Source organism: Gopherus evgoodei, unplaced genomic scaffold (genome assembly GCF_007399415.2).
Source record: "Gopherus evgoodei ecotype Sinaloan lineage unplaced genomic scaffold, rGopEvg1_v1.p scaffold_65_arrow_ctg1, whole genome shotgun sequence".
Lineage (NCBI taxonomy): Eukaryota > Metazoa > Chordata > Testudines > Testudinidae > Gopherus > Gopherus evgoodei.
In genome coordinates, this window is record NW_022060086.1 from 160,694 (window position 1) to 169,159 (window position 8,466).

Sequence of the window (8,466 nt, forward strand, 5' to 3'; positions counted from 1 at the left end):
AGCAGATGACAGGGGATGGATCAGTAGATAATTGTTCTTTCCCCTTGAAGAGTCTGCACCGTTCACTGTCAGAGGACAGGACACAGGGGTAGATGGACCATTGGTCTGACCCAATATGGCCATAAAGTGTTACACTGATGGAGGGGCTGCTGCAGAAAAGCCTTTTCCAGGGATCCCTCTGTTACGGAGCTGGTGTAGCCACCCTAGCAGACCTCCAGGGGTTGCTCAGTGTGGGAGGCAGAGAGGTCATTACTGCGGCCACCTAGGGGTGTGATTCCGTAGCACAGGTGATAGAGGCTCATGGTTTGCACTAAATCTGGACTGGCAAAGAGAGTCTCCCCCCACCCACACCCACACAAAATGTCTTGACCCAAGGTGAAATGTTTCCTTTTCACCCATTTTTTTGGGGTAAGATTTCGAAGAACACTGGTCATTTTTCTGTGATTGCTCAGTTACAAGGATGCTTCCTAGTTGCAGCTGCCTGGATACCCAAGAGAAATTAGAGGCTTTTCATCTGGCTGCACTCTGCGTATGGAAAGGTCAAAACCTCCTGCCCAGTCTATGGCTGGGATATTGTGCCCATCAGCTGCTTTAACCAGCCTTCCCATCTCTGGGCAGCCTCCTCCACCCAGTACATCTCCCCCTTCAGAACATGACAAGAAATCTGTTTGGAATTTCTGGTATCCTTCCAAAATCAAATACCCACTCTACCAGCATCTAGACAATCTGTCACAGCGGTCTGAGTTACAGTATCACCAAGCCTCATTCAACAAGCATGAGCCACACCTCCAAAAACCAATGCAATTGGATTAAAAATAATGGGATATAAATATACAGTAATGTGGGGTTCGTTTTCATGTGTCATTGGTTTCTCAGACTTCTGGGGTGCAATTGATTCAGGGTTTCTAGCTTTTCTGCAACTATTTTTTTTTTAAATTCTTTGGAAAAGTGAAAGCTGAGATTCCTGCACAGTGTCTAGATTCCAGAAGTTGGGGCTCTAAGAAAGAGAGGAAATAGTGTGAGAATCCTAATAAAATCCCAGTTGCTGGCACAAACACGGAGCCTTAGTGATGACAAGCCCAGATTCGAGGAACAGAGCCTACAGCAGGGCTGGTGCTGCAGTCCAGGTGGGTAGGATCACCAGGCACCCCCTGTGATTTGCCCTCCTGCAGTTTGCCATTGGATGTGACAAGGGTTAGAGCTGATGCACACTAAGCCAAGCAGCTGAGGTTCCCTGGTGGCCAAGTGGCCCCCCAGGGAACGTGCAGACATGCTTCATAAAGACACTTGCCTCCCTGTCTGAACAGATACTGCCTGCTGCCTGTGCAACCTCTTCAGTGACTCCCTGTCCTTCAGGGTGAAGACCTCTGGTGTCAGCGGTTCCTCTGCTAGCAGGAATTGGGTAAGTTAGCAGGATTCACAATCTTTAAAATGTGAAGTGAAGGGGAAAGGCTACAAGTTGTTTCCATTTGCAGATATTCTGTGCAGCAGCAGGGGACTCAGCTGGGCTGTCAGGGTGACACAGCGATAGTGGCTTTAGGGCAGGCAGCAGTAGGTAGCTTGGGACCCTTTCCCCTACCTGTGCCCATGCTCCACTGTGGGTTATTAAAGCTACACAGAAATCTGAGATTCAAAGCAAGTTCAAAGTGTGAAAACCCCGATGCCCCAAGTCAGGATTTCTCAAGGGGTCCCATTTCTGGAGGTGCCATGTGCTCTAGGCCCGATCCTGTCAGGGGCTGAGCAAGAGAAGATGCACGGAATTTCAGTGACTAGTTCCCAAGTCACCTCAGGTGTATTTGCTCATGGAAATTTAATCAGCAAATGCATTTTCAAAGGTTTTATTCTCTGGCTCGATTGTGAATATAGGAATTCAGAGCTGTGTTGCTCTGTGGTAACAGGTCTGATGCGGCATATTTCTATTTCCTGACTGGCTGAAGGCTCCAGCACTTCTACACAGTAGGTATCCTTCACAGTTATGGGGCTACCTGCATCTCTGCTCCCTCTCTGGTCTCTGAGTGAAAGACACCAGGCCTCATACCCTGCCCATTTCTGGGGTGGAATCCTGCCATTCTCCCAACCTCAGACTGAGCTCTGGGCTACAGCCCACAGTGATTCAACTGTGCTTATCCAGCAGGTCAGAGAGCATTTGACACCTATGGGTCTTCCCTTTGGGAGCATGTGAGTAGTGATGAGACGAGTGACCAACCAGCTGTGAACCAAAATACTGTTTAATTTGAACAGTAGGACAAAAGTATAATATGAGGGAATAAAAGGGTTTTTTAAACAATAATCAATACGTGTGTGACCCCAAGCCCTCCCACTCTGACAGGGGCACAGGCAATCAGAGAGGTTTCATATTTCCCCAGCAGTGTCTGTGTACATCAGTCTGAACAGCCTCTCAGCAACCGCTGCCCCACATCTGAACAGACTCCTAGCGCTGGCAATACATGCTGTGTAATGTGGCTGGAAATAACCTAAAGAACAGGTGTTGGAGTTACTATGTACTACAGAGTGATACACATACTAATCCCAGTGCCCATTACTACTCCAGATACAGACTTCAGACTGACAGAACAGAACTTGAGGAGAACCAGTCACCTATTAATCCAGGGACAGAGGAGCCCCTAGATTTTTGTTTGCTGACAATTGACTGACTGAGGGCTGAGACACAGGGATCTTTTCAGATTCTGAAGAAATCCCAATGACAGATGCTACATTTTACGTCCCACTCTAACCTGAGAAATCATCTCAGAAAGCAGATCACAGGAGAAATGATTGGTGGACATCTGTGTACTAAAGTACAGATGTGTAAATGTTATGAGAAAATTTTTCCATTCTAATACAAATATTACAACTCAAACTTTCAAGATATGCCTGTATACTGAAAGCCAGCAGCAGAGTTGTTGGAATCTCTACAGGAAGGAGCAGTGGAAACTTTACTGCTTAATGGCTTTTGCTTTAGAAAGTATTTCAGAAGTGCTCCACATACTGTGTGCAATGGGTTTGTGCTATTAACCCATTGTTCAGTGAAGAGTTGGCTGATTCTTCCATCTGGTAACTGACCAGTATCTGTTTCTAATGGTTACATTCAGGTTCAAGAACACAATCCCTCTGCAATCCCTGGGCAAGAGTTTCCAAAAAGTAAAGTCATGAGAGAACAGAACTCCTGGCCTCTGTTTCAGCAGAGTAGAGCTCAGCTGCAGAAAAGGGGAGTGCAATAGGGGTTGTATGTAATTGACTCCCATCACCACTTACACAAGCATGGCTGAAGAAACTGACACACTCAAGCAGATATTAATGCAAACATAATGTTTTCACTGTTCACCCATATGTGACGCTAACCAAGCATCTGCCCAAATAAAGCAAATGTCTGTGTTAGCTTGTAACTTTCCAAATATCTACAGACCATCACCTGTGGAGAGGGTGCAGGTCCTGTGAGGATGAAGAGAAGCTTGTAGGATGATTGAACTTTCTGGATTCAGTCAACATAGGCCAGGCAAAGAACTTCAGCTTCTCTTGGAAGGATTTTTGGGGGTCAGAGTGTATCACTGGGATCATTTGGTAAGGAAAAGTTAACAGAGCCTGGTTCTTATCGAATTTACACATGTAAATCAGGAACAATGTTGTTCAAGTCAATGTTATTGAATTAAGAACTTGTGCCTAAGAATGTATCTGATGTACTGCAGAGGCAGTGGCTGAATGTGGACTCTCAGGACTGGAGAATATAAAAAAGTGTATATAATGAGACAATGAAATACGTTTATAAATAGCTTCAGTGCAGGACAGAAAAATACAATGACAGTTTTATCCATGCACTTCCTGTATGTTCACACTCTTCTCATGATAAAAATGGACCACTCTCAGAAGTGGAGGGCCAGAAAGAGTGTCTGTGGGAAAGTCACAATTATAAAATCACACAGCGCTCAAGTAAGTTGTGGATCTCCCAGCCACAAGATATCAGTTAGACCAAGAGTTTAATAGGATTCAAAGAGGGACTGGATGTTTATATAGATAACCAGAAAATCGAATTAGAATAGTGAGGATAGTTCCAAAAACTCTTCAACGGGTTGTAAAACTTCCTGATTTGCATTGCAAAAATTGTCTAATTAGTGGGTGCAGGTTATTTCAAAGCTCCCTATTGCAGGGCGTCTTCCACTTCCTCTGAAGCACCCGGAACAGGCCACTTCATACTAGGCTAGATCAGTGGTTCTCAAACGGTTGTACAGGTGACCCCTTTCCCACAGCAGCCTCTGAGTGGGACCCCCTCTTACAAATTAAAAACACTTGTTTATTTATTGAAAAGCATTATAAATGCTGGATGAATAACAGGATTAGGGGTGGAGGCTGACAACTCACTACCTGCCCATATAAAACCTCCTGACCCCCTGAGGGGTCCCGAACCCCAGTTTGAGAACCTCTGGGCTAGAGGGACTATGGGTCTGATGCACGATGGTAATGCCTATCTTCCTATGTGTTGTGTAAATCCAAGACTGTGTTTTTGCTGATCTTCCCTGAGCTCCTGGAAGTCTTTAGACTTGCACTGAGAGCAGAAAGATGTCTCATTAAATGTCTTCTAGTCTCCTTTTCTTTTTCCTTATAGGAAGGAAAGTTCAGAACTCCTCGGATCTGCCCAGTACATTATGTCAGCTGTCAATGACACCAACTACAACCCTGCAGTGTTCCTGCTCACCGGGATACCTGGGCTGGAAGATGTCCATCTCTGGATCTCTATCGTCTTCTGTTTAATGTATGTTTTTTCCATAGTAGGAAATTCAGTCATTCTGTTCATTATAAAAATAGATCCAAGCCTCCATGAGCCCATGTACATTTTCCTTTCCATGTTGGCCATCACAGACCTTGGCTTATCGATAGCCACCATGCCGACAATACTGAGTGTATACTTGTTTAACTCTAGGGAAATCAGCCTCAATGCCTGTTTTGCCCAGCTGTTCTTCATCCACTTGCTTATATGCTCTGAATCCTCTGTTCTCTTGTTGATGGCCTTTGACCGCTTCATCGCGATCCGTAACCCGCTGAGATATGCTTCCATCTTAACCCTGCCAAGAATAAGCAAGATGGGACTGGTGTGTGTGCTAAGATCGGTGTCTGTTATACTCCCAATCCCTTTTCTCCTTCAACGGTTCCAATATTGTCAGTCTAATATCCTCTCCCATTGCTACTGCATAAACCAGGAGGTCATGAAGTTGGCTTGTTCGGATATCAGAGTGAACAGCATCTATGGCTTGTTTATTACAGTTCTAATATTGGGGTTGGACTTGTTGCTCATCTTTCTCTCTTATGTGATGATCCTCAAAACAGTGCTGAGTATCGCGTCCTATGCGGAGTGTCTTAGGGCCCTGAACACCTGTGTCTCTCATCTCTGTGCCGTCCTGCTCTTCTATATGCCAATCACCGGCCTGTCTGTGATACACAGATTCGGGGAGGGCTCTTCTCCCTTGTTTCAAACTGTCCTTAGTTATATCTACCTGCTCGTCCCGCCCCTGATGAACCCAGTTGTGTACAGCATGAAAAGCAAACATCTTCATGCAAGGATAATCAGGGCATTCATCAAGTGAAGGGTCAGTTCAACGTCCAGCTGCAGGGCTGATGGAGTGATACACAAAAAATACAGGCCACCTATTCCATCCTGGACTCTTAAATCTGAGAAGACATGAGCTAGTGATTTCCATTATGGAGAGACAGGTTCAGATGGAGTCTAAGGCCTGGAGCAATTGGAGAGCGGCTGGTGAGGGCGGACAGCACACTGGGGGAAGGAGACCAAGGCAGGCAGCAGCATTTAAAAGTGACTTTTTTTGTGAAGATCCAGGGAACTAGTAGGATATTGGTCAAAAAAGAGCCACATCAGTGGCTGCTCTGACCTCAGAATTCCTGTTGATACAGTTAATAAAAACAAGGGATGTGAATGCTGTTTCCCATTACACTTGGCCTGTCACTTGGCCTGTCACTGTGGTTAAACACTCACAGGCTATGAAAAACGGTGCAGCGCTGTTCTACTGTTACTGTCCTGGCCCTTCCTGAGAGCTCTGGGTGCTGCGAGTTCCTTGGGGGCTGCACCAGCTGTGGACAGGAGCTGTTCAAGGGGCACGGACACCCCACTGTCCCCTTATGCCCTCAGCCAGATGTTTGTGACTGAATCATGTCAGACCCATGATTAACACAGGAGCCCCGGGAGAAGGCATTCAGGCAAACCCTCTACCCCCATTGATGGCTCTGGACACAGCACACCTCTGAGCCCACTCCCCACCAAGGCAGAGCTGCCTGTGTGAATGAGTTTCTGACACATAGGAGACCTGGCAAGAGACTGAGGCCCACGTTCCCTCATCCTCCCCTCCATTTGTGTTGCCCTAGCAATGAAATGGGAGTGGAAATAGCCCTCACATCCCCAACAAAGGCACAGCTAGTGCCTATCCCCTATTAAGAATGTGCATGGCCTTTCTCATCCGGCATGTGCATGTCTCTTGTCTGAAGGAGAGGAAGAGACCCTCTGAGCGGTGCCGCAAGAACCAGTGATCCTTCGAGACAGTCACTGCTATATCCGGCTGTCTGTAGTGAAACCCTGTTTCTTACAATAGAAGGCTTTGTAGCCCAGTTCAGAGAGACGCAGTGTTTCTGCCACTGATGTACTGTGTGACTAGAAATATCGACTAACTAACCCTCAGTACCTTTGTTTGTGCCTGGAGAGGCTGGCTGTGTCACCAGCATAGCAGTGTGAAAGAAGCCAGCCCAGCTGAATGGTTAGGAGCTCAGCAGGTCCAACGGCTCCCAGACTGCACCCCGGGGTTGATGGCCGATCACAGTGGCACAACAAGCCGTGTGGAATGCATAGCTTGCTGTTCTTCATTTGATTTTCACTTCATACAGTGGCAGAGATTTTAAGTGAGGTTTATGTGAGGTGGCTTGAGCTCTGTCAAAGAGGTTTCCACTTTGTTATGATCTCTTTGCTTATTTGGGAAAAGGAAAGTAAGGACAGAAAAGCAGGAGAATGAGTGAGAGTGAAACTGTTGTGAAATTGGAGCCATGCAGATTGCAGGCAGAAGAAAAAGAAGATGAACATAAAAGACTTTTGGAGTTAAAAGAATTCCAGGTAAAAGATAGGGAAGCTCAGAAGCAAGCAGAAGGAGCTGCACACCAGAGAATTCTGGAACTCAAACAGGCAGAAATTGAGTAAAAGAAACTAGCCTGTAACTGCCAGGCAAGAAATGGAGGAGAAGGGGAGAGAGAGAGAGAAGGCAACTGGGCCAGCACAGCAGTTTTAGTTTGAGTATGTGGGAATGGGCTCAGGGCTAGGGCAGGGGGTTATAGTGTAGGGTAGCTCTTACATCAGGGTGCGGGAACCCTGTCTCCCACCGTCATGTACCTGCAGCTCCTAGAAGAAGGGGCCCAGGGTGCTCCACTTGCTGCCCTCACCCACAGACTCCACCCCTGCAGCTCCTATTGGCTTCAGTTCCCATATGCTCAGGAGCTGCAGGGACACATGCAGGTGGGTAGATAGCCTGCCAGTCTTATCAACCCCCGCTCCCCACCAGTGGCGCGATGCTGCTTTCCCTGCCTTTCCACCATCAGAGGGGTTCCCACGCCATGTGTCACAACCACACCCTCCCCAGCACTAGCAGTGGTCCCAGGCCATCTCCACCAGCACCTACGATGTCCCCAGATGACCCCCCTCCCTTGGCACCCACAGCCTCCAGCCAAGTTTTAGGTGGGGTACGTATTAAAAGTCATGTACAGGTCACGGACCATGAGTTTTTGATGGCTCATAGACACAGACAATGGACCATGGAAGAGCTTCGTCTTCCTGTGAGTGTTTCAGCCAGCCTGTCAGTTATGGATGACTCAGCAGAGCACCCAAGGACACGGGACCAGATCATTTGATACTGAACTCCCTTTCGGTACCTATATTTTTCCACACTCTGGGCTGGGAAATTGTCTTGTTGCATATCTTGGCTGTCTCTGAGCCTCTGCACAGGGGAATAGCCCTGTCCTGCCTCACAGGGGTGGCAAGAGGATCAATACATTCCAGGTGCTCAGATAGTCTGAGCCCCTAAGATCAGGGCTGTGTCCGGGTTCCACAGAGCAACAATTCTGACATTGTCTGTCAAAGGCCTCTTACCACAGCTCCTGTGACAGCTGGTTTCTGGGAAACCCTGTGACTCCAGCACCTTGGTGTCTATGGCAGATGTGGGGGTGCTTAGGAGTGACAGTGAGGGGTAGATAGTAGAATTCTGAGGGGAGTGTTGGAGTGTCACAATGATACCGAGCCTTTCGGCACAGTCAGCAGACCGGAGTTGCAGCCATTGAGGCTGAATGGGTCTAACTGCCAAACAATGGATCAACGGCCATGGTGGCCCCTTAGATGGTCTCTTGGGGAGGAAAGCCATCTGAGGGCAAAGGTAGCTTCACACCTTGCCCATAACACAGACCAGCTAGGCACTGTGGTGGCTGGGC

At 47.4% G+C, this 8,466-nt stretch overlaps 1 pseudogene; it reads left to right on the forward strand.

Annotated features, from left to right (window-relative positions):
- The first annotated feature begins 3,440 nt into the window (after positions 1 to 3,440).
- On the forward strand, positions 3,441 to 5,576 carry LOC115643643 (annotated as a pseudogene).
- Positions 5,577 to 8,466: the final 2,890 nt, after the last annotated feature.